Below are 16691 nucleotides of genomic sequence, written 5' to 3'. Positions count from 1 at the left end.
TCGATGAAGATACTACATAGAAATACATTCCTAGATATGCCCTGCTATCCGAGCCAGCAATTATACACTAGGACAGGGGTTAAATAATCGAATCCCTAAAAATGGCCACAAAGGTAGAATTATTCATTAAATTCCACCACGTTGTATAACTACTGTATTGATGTTTGTCTAGATTATACTCAATGACTGATTGTAGAATGTAGGGTACACTCCAGTACTAACCTAAATTCTCAAACAAATCCTGTAAAGCTACTGTATATAGCTGCACACCCACTTGCATCACTTTTGGGCACATATATCATGGATTGCATATTAAATGCGTTCTGGGCAGGATCTTACCGCCCAGGGTCACATTGAAATATGCAATCCTATCCCCCGAATGTATGATGCAGCACATGCATCGACAGGGGCTCTAAAAGTAGCCCATCCCTGGGATGTGTTGTGGCGGCTGTCGCAGCTGTAGCGCTGACTGCACAGCACAGAAGCGACTTCCGGGGAGGGAACCCTCCGTCCTGCCGGCAATGTGATGTGTAGCCATAGGCTACAATGAGCTATCACCATCTTCAAACGGCGATAGTCCTGGGGACCAATATCGAGAATGCTTTGCATCCCGGATATTGGTAAATCGGACAGCATTACATCCCCCATGGAAACTTATAGGGGATGCGGCTGCGGACAGCAATTGAAGGATCGCAGCAGGAATCTCCGATACCTGCTGTATTCCCTCCTTCTTACATTCAGGAGATGCCTAATATTTGCGGCTAACCTCTGAAAATGGGTGTTTTCAGGGATATAGCCGCAAATAAACTTTGATAAATGGACCCCTTTATCTGATCTTCTGAAATGTGTTCCTCATTACATAGGTCAATATTTCTATCTGAAAGTACCTTTAACAGGTCTCGTTTTCAGGATTTCTGTCTGTGGAAACAAGTAGACTAATTACTGATCCAGCAAAATAGATTAACTCAACTGTGCTTGATTAAAGAAATTAAAAAAAAAACATGACCTGTTGAGAGTATTTGAGAACTTGATTAGAAAAGCACTAGCATAGGTCATTCCAAAAGCCTCATACCTAACTACTATGAAAAGGCTTTTGTTAAATTACTTTCTAATTAAAACCCCAACTATAGATCCATCTGGGTGAAAAATGGGGAATGTATCTCTACAACCTCTGGAGTCACTGCAACAAAATCCCGATATTTTCAGTGAGTCGAGAAATGTCTATGATCTACTCCCTCCAAAACTCGTACCAGCTCAAACTTTTCGTCTAACATTTGTTGTGGAAGGGTAATAAGAATCTACAGTAGGGGTGTTAAGACCTCTTTTGGAAATACCTTAGCTTCTGATGATTAAGGTTTGTCAATTAAATTTAAAATGCCTACCTAATGTCTACTGTTACTTAATTCACCATCTAACAAAGTAAATTAATAGAAACAGAAACAGCAACTTACCCCTTTTATTACATCAGTGGCCAAATCACTATTCTGAGAGTTTACAACTTTGCAGATCCACCAAGACACTTATACTGTTCTATGGGGGCATGGACAAGTGTATGGGGACATGGTCATGCTTGGTTGTGAATACCGGAGTCATATGCAGAAGCTGCACCCCCATCTTTATGCCTTGGGAAATCTACATGGTTAATCACCATGATTAACATAGATTTCTTCTCCGTATGAAAACGAAAGACTTGGGTGTCTATTTATTAAACTAAAAAAAGTTGTTTTTTTGTCATTTACATATAGGAAGCCATACTTTTGTCTTCTCTCTATTTACATAATTGAAAATCTCTCTTCAGATCCTGCAGTCCCTATTGGTTTTAATGGTGCTTTGAAGAAACAGTATTTAAATAAAGGAGAGAAGTAAAGATCTGGTGCAAAACATAATGCAACTCTAGATGGGATCCGGTCAAGATCCCAGCGGTCGGGATCCCGGCAGTTGAAATACCGATGCTGGTGTCCCGACACTACTCGGAATGCCGACACCGTCATCCCGAATAGGGTCACAAGACTAGGTTAGGGTTAGGCGGCATGGGGAGGGTTAAGTTTAGGCTGGTGGAAGGGGGGGTGGGGTTCAGTTTAGGCGCTATTAGGGAGTGCTAGGTTTAGGCTGCTGGGGATGGAGGGTTAGGATTAGGGAGTTAGGGGGGATTCAGACTATCTGGATTCCGCGGTCAGTATTCAGACCGCCGGCATATTCTACTCTGGGTGGTGTTATGTCCGCTTCAGGATGGTGTTATGTCTGCTAGTACGGGAGGAAAGAAGGGAAGACAGAGCGGGGTAGGGGGGAGCAGAACTGAGTAGTAGAGCGGGATGGGGGGGCAGGATAGGGTGGAGATAGTGGGAACTGGAGGTGGCTCACCCCGGGTCCCTTTACCAGTCTATCTATATTTTCCAATTGCATTTTGCTATATTTATTTTAAACAACAGAAATTAGTGAAACAATTGCACATTTTTTCATTGTGTTAATTTCATCAGTCCATTCTTCTACAAAAGTGCATTAAGTTTGTTTTTTGGAATAGTAATTGGTAACACATTACAAAGCAAAAAATAGGATTTTAATTACCTGCCGGTAAATCCTTTTCTCGTAGTCCGTAGAGGATGCTGGGGTCCATTTTAGTACCATGGGGTATAGACAGTTCCACAGGAGCCTTCGGCACTTTAAGACTTTTCAACAGTGTGAACTGGCTCCTCCCTCTATGCCCCTCCTCCAGACCTCAGTATAGGAACTGTGCCCTAGGAGACGGACATTCTCGAAAGAGGAATTACTATTAAACTTGTGGCGAGATTCACACCATCTCACACCATCCATTAACAACATGTCGGCTAACGTGGCCTTTGACATAAGTCATGCCAACCAGCATGCATAACACAACAGCAACATCTGTTAACATCTGAACACATGAAAAATGTGCAAAAAGATAAACGTAATCAGCAGGAAAAATTAGCACTGGGTGGGCGCCCAGCATCCTCTACGGACTACGAGAAAAGGATTTACCAGCAGGTGAATAAAATCCTATTTTCTCTTACGTCCTGGAGGATGCTGGGGTCCATTTTAGTACCATGGGGATGTACCAAAGCTCCCAGTACGGGCGGGAAAGTGCTAATGTTCCTGCAGAACTGACTGACCAAATCTTAGGTCGTCAGCAGCCAAGGTGTCAAACTTATAAAGCTTAGCAAACGTGTTTGCTCCTGACCAAGTAGCAGCTCGGCAGATTTGTAAAGCCGAGACACCCCGGGCAGCCGCCCAGGACGAACCCACTTTCCTTTTAGAATCCTGCCGTGGAATGAGTGTGCTGAATGGTATCCCTGATCAAGCGCGCAATAGTCTGCTTAGAAGCAGGACCCCTAATCCTGTTGGAATCATAGTGGACATACAAAGATTCTGTTTTCCTTATCCTAGCCGTTCTTGCAACATAAATCCTCAACGCTCTGACGACATCCAAGGATTTTGATACGGCTGAGGTGTCAGAAGCCACTGGCACCACCACTGGTTGGTTGATATGAAAAGAAGACACAACCTTCGCAAGTAAATACTGACTTGTTCTCAGTTCAGCCCTATCTTCATGAAATATTAAGTAAGGACTCTTGTGTGAGAGAGATCCTAACTTAGACACCCATCTGCCTGAGGCCAAGGCCAATAGCATGACCACTTTCCAAGTGAGAAACTTCAACTCTACATCTTGTAGTGGCTCAAACCAGTCCAATTTAAGGAACTGCAACACCACATTAAGCTCCCATGGCGCCGCAGGAGGCACAAAGGGAGGTTGGATGCGCAGAACCCCCTTTACGAATGTCTGGACCTCAGGAAGAAAAGCCAATTGTTTTTGAAAGAAAACTGACAAGGCCGAAATCTGAACCTTGATAGATCCTAATCTCAATCCAGCATCCAAACCCGCCTGTAGAAATAGGAGAAGTGTCCTAATTGAAACTCCACTGCAGGAGACATCTTGGATTCACACCAAGATACATATTTTCTCCAAATACGATGGTAATGTTTGGACATTACCCCTTTCCTGGCCAGAATAAGTGTGGGCATGACTTCATTGGGAATACCCTTACGGGATAGGATCTGGTGCTCAACAGCCATGTCATCAAACGCAACCGTGGTAAGTCCTGATAAACTAACGGCCCCTGCTGAAACAGGTCCTCGCGAAGAGGAAGAGGCTGAGGATCTTCCATTAAAACTCTTGAAGATCTGGATACCAATCCCTCCTTGGCCAGTCCGGAGCAACGAGTATTGCCCGAACTCCTGTTCTTCTGATGATCTTGAGAACTTTTGGAATAAGTGGAAGTGGAGGGAACAGATACACCGACCGAAACACCTACTGGGTCCCCAGTGCATCTATCGCTATTGCTTGTGGGTCTCTTGACCTGGAACAATATTTCTGAAGCTTCTTGTTGAGGCGTGATGTCATCATATCCACGAGGAACACCCCAACAACTTGCCACCTCCGCAAAGACTTCCTGGTGAAGGCCCCATTCTCCTGGATGGAGATCGTGTCTGCTGAGGAAGTCTGCTTCCCAGTTGTCCACTCCCGGCATGAAAATTGCCGAAAGAGCTTTTGCATGTCTTTCTGCCCAGAGGAGTATCTTCGTCACCTCTGCCATTGTTGCTCTGCTTTTTGTTCCGCCTCGACAGTTTATGTAAGCTACTGCTGTTACATTGTCTGACTGGATCTGTATGGGAAGACCTTGAAGAAGGTGTGCCGCTTGATGAAGACTGTTGTACACAGCTCTCAATTCCAGAATGTTTATATGAAGGCGAGTTTCTTAACTTGACCATCTTCCTTGGAAGCTTTCGCCTTATGTGACTGCTCTCCATCCTCGGAGACTTGCATCCGTGGTCACTAGGATCCAGGCCTGAATCCGGAACCTGCATCCCTCCAGGAGGTGAGAAATTTCTAGCCACCACAGGAGCGAAATTCTGGCTTTCGCTGAAAAGGAATGCTTTGATGCATTTGGAGATGCGACCCGGATCACTTGTCCAGTAGGTCCCACTGGAAGACCCTGGCATGAAATCGGCTATATTGTAGCGCCTCGTAAGCCACTACCATTTTCCCCAACAGGCGAATGCACTGATGAATTGATACTCTTCTTGGTCTCAAACATTGTTTGACCATGCTCTGGATCTCCTGAGCCTTTTCCACCGGTAGAAATACTCTCTGTAACTCGGTGTCCAATATCATTCCCAAAATTGATAATCTCATTGTCGGTTCCAACTGCGTTCTGGAGTAGCTTGTCCCTGGATATCGCTTTTATGAGATCATCCAAGTATGGATTTATGTTGACTCCTTGATTGCGAAGGAGAACCATCATCTCTGTCATCACCTTGGTGAATATTCTCGGAGCCGTGGAGAGCCAGAATGGTAATGTCTGGAATTGGTAGTGGCAACCCTGAACCACAACTCTTAGTATGCTTGATGTGGCAGGTAAATGGGGACATGCAAGTAAGCATCTTTGATGTCCACTGACACCAGAAATTCCCTTTCTTCCAAGCCATAAATGACCGCTCTCAAGGATTCCATCTTGAATAAGAACCTTATCAATTAAAGATTCAGAGATTTTAGATTTAAAATCGGTCTGACCGAGCCATCCGGCTTCGGCACCACAAACAAGTTTGAATAAAAACCTTGGTTTCTTTGTTCGGCAGGAACCAAGGCAAGTATTTTGTCTTGACATAATTTGTGTATTGCGTTCAGGACATATGTGCCTTCCTGAGCAGAACTGGCAAAGCTGATTTGAAAAATCGGCATGGAGGAAGGTCTTGAAATTCCAACCTGTAACCTTGGGATACTATCTGTAATATCCAAGGATCCAGGTCTGAGTGAAGCCAGACCTGGCTGAAATATAATAGACGTGCCCCCTCCCGATCGCACTCCCGCAGAGGAGCCCCAGCGTCATGCTGTGGCTTTTGCAGAAGTAGTTGCTGACTTCTGCTCCTGGGAGCTTGACGGTGTTGTAGATTTTCTACCTTTTCCTCTATCTTTTCCTGTGACAAATGGGGTACTCTTAGCCTTTTTGTACTTGTTGGGCCGAAAGGACTGCATAGTATGAGAATTATATACTTTTTAAGCCGGTGTAGCTGCCGACGGCAGAAATGCTGACTTGCCAGATGTAGTAGTTGATATCATGGCATCTAGTTTCCAAAGAGGGCCTTCCCATTGTAGGGGAGTGCTCCAATTTTCTTTTGGATTCAGCATCAGCATTCCTTTGGCGGATCCAGAGCGCCCTGCGCTGAAATCGCCATAGTAGAGGCCCTTGAGCCCAGTAAGCCTACGTCCTTCATAGCCTCAACTAAGTAACCTGCAGAATCTTTGATATGACCTAGAATTTGCTGCATATCATCTTTATCGACCGTGTCAATATTAACAATTAAATTGTCTGCCCCCTTTTCCACTGCGTTACCTACCCACGCAGAAGCAATTGCGGGCCTGAGTAACGTACCCGTAGCAACATAGATGGACTTTAAAGTCGTCTCTAATTTGCGGTCAGCAGGTTCTTTTAATGAAGCTTACCCTGGGGCAGGTAAAATGATTTTATTTGACAACCTAGAGACTGAGGTGTCTATCATTGGGGGTAACTCCCACTTACGCCTATCCTCTTTAGGGAAAGGATACGCTATCCTTAGACGGAGGAAAAGTCACCACCTGTTTTTTATTTAATTTTAAATAATCTTTTACCTCAGGTGGAGGTGTTGTGTCAGGAAATTCCAACACCTTTTTTATAGTGACTATCATACATTAAATGCTCTTAGCCAGTTTGGGATCTACCCCCCTCAAAAACTCCAGTATCGACTTCAGTGTCGGAATCTGTGTCAGTGTCCCTTTGCATAATTTGGTCAGAGACCTTTTCTGGGAACAGGAGGGATCCCGAGTGGGTGACGTGGAGGAATCAGCAAACAGAGCACCCTCCACAGACTGTCTTGCTTTGTTTGTTGTTCAGACTCAGAGAATTTACATATTACTCTGCAGCTTTCTCACCCACACAGGCTCAGAACACTCTTGTGCCTCCAAAATGGTCTCCTCTGGGGAAGAACTTTCTCTAGACATGTTACACACGTGTACAGTCACACCTCTCACACACACAGGGGAGCTATTGGGGACAGATCTACCTAAAGTCTGTCAGAGAGACCCAGAGGGGATTGCCAGTCCACACCACGCGCCCTATATGTATTAAATACACTGAATATACATATATACCAAAACAGCGCTTTATATCCAATGTGAAGCCCGCAGACTTCAATAAATTATGTGCTCCCCTCCCCTTCTATAACACCCTGGTACTTGTATCAGCGATGTGTGAGGAGAAGAAGCCTTTAGAATCAGCGCTCCGGTGTCTCTGTGAGGAGAAAATGGCGCCAAATGAGTGTTACAAGCAATTCTGAGGTGAAGCCCACCCCCTGTAATGACGCGGTTCAGCCACAGTAAAATTTATACTGGCGGGGGTAGTGTACATCAGCGGCTCACATGTATGTACATTTTGCCAGTGAGAGTAAGGATTTATCATGTCCCTCAGAGCGTGCCCCCCCCCTCCCGTGCGCCTTGCACCCTGTGCTGAGAGACATGTTGCTGCGCAGCGTCCCGCGCTGCGCTGGTACCTTCATGTCGCCATGATGACCGGAGGGTCCCTCTGTGCAGGTCTCCGGTTAATACTCACCAGACTTCTGGCTCTGTTAGGGGGTGGCGGCAGTGCTGTTGGAGTGAGCAGCAGCCTGTGTTCAGTACCCTTCAGGAGCTAATGGTGTCCTGTCAGCGAAAGCAGAGCACTTAAACTAACTGAGAAGTTGGTTCCTACTTCCCCCTCTAAGTCCCACGAAGCAGGGAAACTGTTGCCAGCAGCTTCCCTGTAAAATAAAAATACTAACAAAGTCTTTTTCAGCAAAACTCAGTAGAGCTTCACTGATGTGCAGCCAGTCTCCCGGGCACATTTTCTAAACTGAGGTCTGGAGGAGGGGCATAGAGGGAGGAGCCAGTTCACACTGTTGAAAATTCTTAAAGTGCCGAAGGCTCCTGCGGAACTGTCTATACCCCATGGTACTAAAATGGACCCCAGCATCCTCTAGGACGTAAGAGAAATGACTTTTTGTTAACATTCTACCAATTCGCAGATTTGTCTGTTATAAAGGCATTCATACTGTACATCCATCTGCAGTAGTGCCTGTAAGCAGTCTGATATTTACAGATCACTGGGGGTAATTCCAAGTTGATCGCAGCAGGAATTTAGTTAGCAACTGGGCAAAACCATGTGCACTGCAGGGGAGGCAGATATAACATGTGCAGAGAGAGTTAGATTTGGGTGTGGTGTGTTCAATCTGCAATCTAATTTGCAGTGTAAAAATAAAGCAGCCACTATTTACCCTGCACAGAAATAAAATAACCCACCCAAATCTAACTCTCTCTGCACATGTTATATCTGCCCCCCCTGCAGTGCACATGGTTTTGTCCAGTTGCTAACTAAATTCCTGCTGCGATCAACTTGGAATTACCCCCACTATGTTTTCGTGAAAGATGCAAATGTGAGAAATACATTCAGAATCTGAGCAGCGCTGACTTGTACACTACATGCTCAAGTTAGAAAAAAAGTTTGATGTACGGTGGCATAAGAAAATGCCGGTTGAGCTGCTGACAGTTCACTCCACAAGTCCGTTGGAAAGATATTCTTTATAGCAGAATTCAGTACTGTAAGTGAGCAGATAAAACTAATGTCTAACATTCTGCATAAACAGAGCAGGTCTGTCAGCCAAGGAAAACAAAATAATGAAGTTTAAATTAATTAGAGCGTATAACTTTTTTTTTAAAGTTCTGCTTTCTTTTAAAAATCAGCATAATAAATATTGATAAATATTTTTTTATTTTTTTTGGGGGGGGGGAAATGGATACAAATCTATATTTAAACTAGTTGCGTTCAGTTATAAAATTCCCCAAGCTGTAACACAATCTGTTACAGTGCGCTTTGTTCCACTTTGATATCACAATGCATTCAGTTGCAGATTGCTTTTTCATCTATTAAAACACATCAATGTAAATCATTCTAAAATCCATTGAACTTTATTTGGTGACAGATTTCCGAGTAAATAAAATGCTGGTAAGTGGAGTTCAAAGTGACCAAAGCACTCTCTGTACGCAGTTCCCGCAGCTTAACAACTGAAATTTTGCTTTGTTCAATTATACCTGTATACTGCACTCTTCTTTTACGGTGATAATTAAATAACTAAAAACGTATTCTGAATACCAACAACAAGCCTGAAAACAATACAACATTCTATTCTGGAATTTAATAGGGAAAAAACCCAACACCATAATTTGCTTAGTATACAGATTACACAGCAATTGCAGGTCTTATTCTTCCCAAAGTAAGGAACACAAACGGTGGAATTCAACTGATTATTTTGCCTGATCTCCCGTCAAAAGTGAGGGGACATTGTGGGGGTGATATTCAATTGAGCCCCGTTATCGTTCTGATCACACCCATAGAGGTCAGGTTAAGCGGCTGAACCCGACCAAAGGGCTGGGCGCGATCTCAAAAAGTGGCGCTTGGGCACCAAATAGGTCACTTTTCGCGCATTTCAGCTCGCCACCTCCAGGGGTGGCGAGCTGAAATGCAGACTCTGGTAGCTGTTGCCAGGAATGGAGCTACAATTGAATAGCTCCATTTGGGTGCCATCTATCGGCTGCTGGTGGGATAAGATTTGAAATACTGCCGAAAGTGTTATAAAGTAGTATATACAGTATATCAAATGAAATAAAAGTTAGCTACAGTACATCTCCCTATTAATCTACATATTCTCTCTCTCTCTCTATATATATATATATATATATATATATATATATATATACTGTATATATATTAATATTCATGCAAAAGATAAATATAAAAAAACAAATTTGTAAAAAATAGCAAAATAGGAGCAAGAGATTAACTGAATATTGACAAAAAAAGTATCAAAGTAATTAAGAATAGTCAAATCCATAATACTAATACTAAACATGGAAAATCATGTTGTACATATAATACTGCAAAATGCTCTATTACATAATGATATAGAGAATGTGACAAACAACAACATACAAAGAACAAATATTTGCTAATATTCCACAAATTTCTTGCTAAGTTTGTTTTTGCTATTTTGTGATTACCTGCAATTACTGTACAAGCACTGTGTGTAGGGCAGTGGCAGTGATGGCATTACCCATCTGAATATGTGTATTGCTGCTGGAAAAATGTGTAGCACCACATCTTGTACACTGTGTTGAATATGGCAAAAAGCCCGCAATAACCCATCAGTTGGACCATCCAGCACAGTATTGGACTGGGGCATAAAGGGCCCACCTGGGGGAACACAGTGGTAGGGGGCCATATTTAGGGGTGTGACCAGTCTCCGTAGGGGGTGTGGCCAGCTACCACATTGTTTTTTCTAATTAGATAATGCATGGGAGGGCCCTTTGATAAATACGTTTAGTAAATACTGTTAGTGCATACATGATAATGTAGCAGATTTATAACAGCAAAGCACTGGAGACAATAAACAATAGTTCTGTGCAGTTTTAGGTAACATATTGTATGTATAATGTATAACTCACGTGCACAGTCTGGAACCTGATCCCTATAGGAGGAGATGGGGAGATGGGGGCGAGGGGGGCAGGCAGTGGTGCCCACCGGGGGGGTTTCCCTGAGCCCGCGATGGGCCAGTCCAACACTGATCCAGCATACACAAGTCCGGGTGAATCGCACTCAGTTGCATGTATACTTGGTGCTGAAGGGGTACAACTTGTGGTATTGGGGCATGTAGACCCTCACCTCAATCACGATATAAATAATATATTTTATTAATACTGTATGATTGATTTATGATCTAATCATTTTAATGGTAATATAAATCTTTAATATTGGCATTTTAATGCAGCTATGTGCTGTAATAGGAAATTGGAATACAATAAAAGGTAGCTATGGCTAGATTTGAGTACATTTTTTTTGTATTGACAGTAAATATGTTTTATGAAAAGCTCTTTTCGTGCAATGATTAACGCGTTCACTAATTTCATTTTTGAAGGATATTAAACACAGATCTGCACAAATACTCTCCCGCCCATCCACTGTTGGATAACTCAGGCTTATTTTAGACTTAATCTACACAGGAAACCCCACATTCCTGCCATCAGACCCACTCATTGACAAGTTAACGCTTTCGTTGTGGAAGATGAGCAGGGCTTGTCCTCTGGGTAAACAGCATATCAAGACTCGTCCTCTGTAGGAAGGGTGAAAAACCCCAAAACCTATCCTGCTTGTGCCCCAAAAGTCATAAAGACTGTAGGGGATCCCTAGCAGGTGCCAGGTCGCATAGGGGAGTGATGTTGGCAGTCATGTGCACTCATGTCAGTTTTAGGAGAGAAAAAAATGATTGAAAGTGGTATAGGGAGGACCCCCCAATCTTACAACCTAGAAAGAAAGGGTACCCTTGTTTGAAAAGATCAAGTTTGTTCTTGATTTTCTTTTATGAAATTATTTTTGACCATTTGGATAAAAAAAAGACTAATAGTCTTTTCTGAAAATACAAAATTTCTGAAGAAAATAAGGTATAGTATAATTTGTGGCACCACATAAAATAAATTAGTGATACTGATGTTGAAATATGGAAAAATGTCCAAGGTGTAAATGAGGTCAATCCAGTGTCAGAATGGGGCATGTAGGGCCCACCGCGGGAATCCAGTGATAGGGGCCCATACTTATGGGAGTGGCCAGCCTACAAAGGGGTTGTGTATAGCCTCCACAGAGGCTTGAAAATAGAGATGAGCGGGTTCGGTTCGTCGAGATCCGAACCCCCCCGAACTTCACGTGGTTTACACGGGTCCGAGGCAGCCTCGGTTCTTCCCGCCTTACTCGCAAAACCCGAACGAGGCAAAATGTCATCATCCAGCTGTCGGATTCTCGCGAGATTCGGATTTCATATAAAGAGCCGCGCGCCGCCGCCATTTTATCTCGTGCATTGTAGATTGAGCGGAGAGGACGTGGCTATGTTCTCTGCCTGAATAGCCCAATATCAGCTAAATATCAGCTCAATATCTGTGCTCATTATCAGTGCTGCATTGTGGTGACCAGTATATAGTAGTACAGTACAGTAGTCCATTGCTGTATCTTGCTGCTCCGTGTCACTTCTAGTATCCTGAACAGTGCTCAATATCTGTGCTCAGTATCAGTGCTGCATTGTGGTGACCAGTATATAGTAGTACAGTACAGTACAGAAGTCCAGTGCTGTATCTTGCTGCTCCGTGTCAGTTCTAGTATCCTGAACAGTGCTCAATATCTGTGCTCAGTATCAGTGCTGCATTGTGGTGAGCAGTATATAGTAGTACACTACAGTAGTCCAGTGCTGTTCTCACTGTCCAGTGTCAGTTCTAGTATCCTCGTCAGTGCTCAAAATCTGTGCTCAGTATCAGTGCTGCATTGTGGTGACTAAAAGTCCAGTGTCTTGTGCTGCATCTTGCTGCTGTAGGGTGCTGTGGTAGTGTCCAGTCACTGTGCATAGGTCATCATCATTCCAGTCCCAGTGGTATCTGGTATCTATCTAGTAGTATCTAATTCCAGACATTACTGCCATCTAATTCCAGATAAATTACTGGCATATAATTCCACACATTAAAAAATGGAGAATGTGGAGGGTAAAATAGGGAAAGATCAAGATCCACTTCCACCTCGTGCTGAAGCTGCTGCCACTAGTCATGGCAGAGATGATAAAATGCCATCAACGTCATCTGCCAAGGCCGATGCCCAATGTCATAGTAGAGAGCATGTAAAATCCAAAAAACAAAAGTTTAGTAAAATTACCCAAAAATTTAAATTAAAAGCGTCGGAGGAGAAGCATAAACTTGCCAATATGCCATTTACGACATGAAGTGGTAAGGAACGGCTGAGGCCCTGGCCTATGTTCATGGCTATTGGTTCAGCTTCACATGAGGATGGAAGCACTCATCCTCCTGCTAAAAAAATGAAAAGAGTTAAGCTGGAAAGAGCACAGCAAAGAACTGTGCGTTCTTCTAAATCACAAATCCCCAAAGAGAGTCCAATTGTGTCGGTTGCGATGCCTGACCTTCCCAACACTGGACGGGAAGAGGTGGCTCCTTCCACCATTTGCACCCCCCCTGCAAATGCTGGAAGGAGCACCCACAGTCCAGTTCCTGATACTCAAATTGAAGATGTCACTGTTGAAGAACACCAGGATGAGGATATGTGAAAAGAATTTGAGTACACACTTTCAGTAGCGCTCCATATAACAGCAATACCGTAAATGATATAATTATAAGAATAAAAATAATAATAAATATATATATAAGTTCTTGTGTGATTCTAGAAGGGTTTTTACATGAAATCTTCTCCTGATGAGGTATTATCCAGCCGTCTCCGTCAGTTCAGATCGTGGGAGGGAAAAGGGAAATGGGGAAAAAGAAAAAAGAAGAAAGTCTCTTAGTCCCTGTATCCTATACAGTTGGATATAAATATATCAAAGGGTGAGTTCTAGATCTTCCTCCGCATGGGTGGTGTTTGTGGTTTACAGTTCTTATAGGGTCACCCTTGTGATAAGCAGTCGATAGTGTGCTCATCAAAATGAATTATAATAAATTCCTCCGTGGAGACATTTACCAGCCATTGCCTCTAGAAAGTACACAGGTATCTGTGATGGTGGATTCCAGTAGGGACGAATTAATACTCTGTGAGGAGGGAAATGTACACAGTGAAAGGGGTGAGGAATCGGACGATGAGGAGGAGGTGGACATCTTGCCTCTGTAGAGCCAGTTTGTGCAAGGAGAGATTGATTGCTTCTTTTTTGGTGGGGGCCCAAACCAACTAATCATTTCAGCCACAGTCGTGTGACAGACCCTGTCGCTGAAATGATTGGTTTGTTAAAGTGTGCATGTCCTGTTTATACAACATAAGGGTGGATAGGAGGGCCCAAGGACAAATCCATCTTGCACCTCTTTTTTTTTTTTTAGCTATCTTTGCATCATGTGCTGTTTGGGGACTATTTTTTTAAGTGCCATCCTGTCTGACACTGCAGTGCCACTCCTAGATGGGCAAGGTGTTTGTGCCGCCCACTTGGGTCGCTTAGCTTAGTCATCCAGCGACCACGGTGCAAATTTTAGGACTAAAAATAATATTGTGACTTGAGGCATGAGGTGTTCAGAATAGACTGGAAATGAGTGGAAATTATGGTTACTGAGGTTAATAATACAATAGGATCAAAATTACCCCCAAATTCTATGATTTAAGCTGTTTTTGAGGGGTTTTTGAAAAAAAAAACACCCGAATCCAAAACACACCCGAGTCCGACAAAAATTCTTAAGGGAGGTTTTGCCAAAACGAGTCCGAATCCAAAACATGACTGCGGAACCGAATCCAAAACCAAAACACAAAACCCGAAAAATGCCCGCTGCACATCTCTACACAATTTCTTTTTGCAGTGTAATGCAACATATCTACCATTTATAATACAAGGGCACAGTCTGGAACCTGATCACTAGAGGAAGGAGTGGGCCCTAAAGCAATGGGGCCCACCGTTGATTTCCCCTGTACCCCTGTGGGCCAGTCCGACCCTGGGTCCACCACCTTTATGTCCCCTGGTATGCTGGGTAATTTTAATCTCCATGCTTCAAATTTTTTTTGGGAGGGAGATGTATCAAACCCTCAGCTTCACCATACACTTTCTAATTAAATATATATATATATATATATCTATCCATGATGAAGGTGCTGTGATGGCACCGAAATGGCTGTCGACCTGAATATGACACACTGGAGACATGTAACTATCATTGGCCACCCTATGCAGGCATTTGCACTTTTTTGCTCCTATTATGCTTTATCATGTTTCCAGTTTTTTGCATCTGTTTTTAAATGGAATTTGTGGAACCTTTTTTTTTTACATTGATTGGAGATGCTGGTTCTTGGTTCTGGACTATACAATACATATGTACCATGCACTCCCCCTTTGGACTCTAATGTGTGCAGGCTGGCTTATTTTTTATGCAATATATATATATATATATATATATATATATATATATATATATATATATATATATATATATATATATATATATATATATACTGTATATGTGTATATATATATATATAGTTGGCTGGTTGGAATTTAAATCTTGTAACTTATGGAAGCCAATGACAAACGACCATCGTCTGCCAAATGATGGAAAATAGATAAAATGGTCATTCAGAGAAATTGTTTAAATCAAATGGATTTTGGGGCATATTCATCATGAAAAAATTGTGCAATGAAAATTTCCATTTCTCATTGAATTCTCTCACAATATTTTCAGTATTCAATATGCCCCAATGAGAAAAATTGGAGAAAACAATTTTTCGAAAAGTGATAATTTTCCCCTCTGGCTGCCCTGTGTTCTTCATGCTGCGCCCTGCTCACCCCCCTTCCCCCCACCGGCTCCTGTATAAGGTGTGCCTGACAGCAGAGAGCATGCTGCAGCCGCAGCCCCTGCTCCCTCCCCCGCCGGCTGCCTGTGGAGATTACATTCAAAGTATGCTCTCCCCCCTCTGTCCCCCGCAGCCAGGGCTGCCCGCAGTGCCCGTCGGCAGAGATTTCAGCCAGTGCGGCTCCCCCCTCAGTCCTGCCAGCACCGGCTGTTTAGCACAGCTGCAGAGATCGCTCTGCAGCCGCAGTACCCCTACCCCTGCTGCACAGGCTGACATGTAAACGGCAGCTTGTGCTGAGATCTCAGGATGGCGAACAGTTTCACGATCAAACTCCAGAAAAAATGCTTTTCCAGAGTTTGATGAATATCACAATTTCTACATCTCCTGCGCAGTGTAGAAATTGTAACTTTTCATTTATAATGAATATGCCCCTTTGTCTTTTTTTCTGGTATATGGGAGCAAATGGTCGATTTACATTTCCTCCCATACATTTTCAGGTTATTATTCCAAACAGCAAACTGGATGATTGGATTGGACAGATAATCTCAATGTGTATGGCCACCAACATAGAGAGATAAAGTTACCCATAGCAACCAATCTTATTTATTTACGCTAAACCCAGTCTCTGGGTGATACATAACACAGTAGTAAAGTAATGGGGACTACATTTAGAAATTGGAAATATTAGTTACCCTACAAGATTTTCCAAACTTGCATATAATGTAACTTCGATTATTAATGTTTCATATTCAACAGATGTGAGCTGGAACCAGCTGGAATTACAGATTAAGAAACTAGCAAATTCACGGCGCTCTCAAGGAGGAACCAATTCATGGCAGACTTGTTATATGAAGCAAGAACACAATTTCACATCAGAAAGTTCTAAATCTTTGATTAACCCTACCCTATGAGGTGTTATGGAAATGTCTGACGATTGTAGACTAGCAAAGACATAATTGAAAAGGAATTCAGTTTTTAAAGATTCAAGACCTTTTTACTGTATATAAATACAATAAAGTACTAGTAATAACAGGGCCATATCTAGGTGTGTGCGGAGGAGGCACAGCACAGAGCGCTGCAGGCTAGGGGGCATTGTTGACAGCACTTGTCAATTATCTGCTTTAATTACTTTTACTTGCAGCTTCCCCCCATTGTGAAGCCCAGCATCTCCTGACCGCCCCTGTCTCCTACCCTGACCCCTTTCACCGCTAATACCAATACAACATTCATGAACTTAACTGGATAGCTTTT

At 43.0% G+C, this 16691-nt stretch overlaps 1 long non-coding RNA gene across 3 annotated transcripts in view; it reads right to left on the bottom strand.

Moving 5' to 3' along the window:
* LOC134987062 (uncharacterized) overlaps positions 1-16691 on the bottom strand; it is a 71140-nt gene that overhangs the window by 14752 nt on the left and 39697 nt on the right. For all 3 annotated transcript variants that reach the window (XR_010192812.1, XR_010192811.1, XR_010192813.1), the window contains exon 5: positions 888-918. This is a non-coding gene — a long non-coding RNA (uncharacterized LOC134987062). The remainder of the gene's footprint in view (positions 1-887; positions 919-16691) is intronic.

This window comes from Pseudophryne corroboree, chromosome 2 (assembly GCF_028390025.1).
Source record: "Pseudophryne corroboree isolate aPseCor3 chromosome 2, aPseCor3.hap2, whole genome shotgun sequence".
Classification (NCBI taxonomy): Eukaryota; Metazoa; Chordata; class Amphibia; order Anura; family Myobatrachidae; genus Pseudophryne; species Pseudophryne corroboree.
This window is presented reverse-complemented; position numbering and strand designations above follow the sequence as displayed.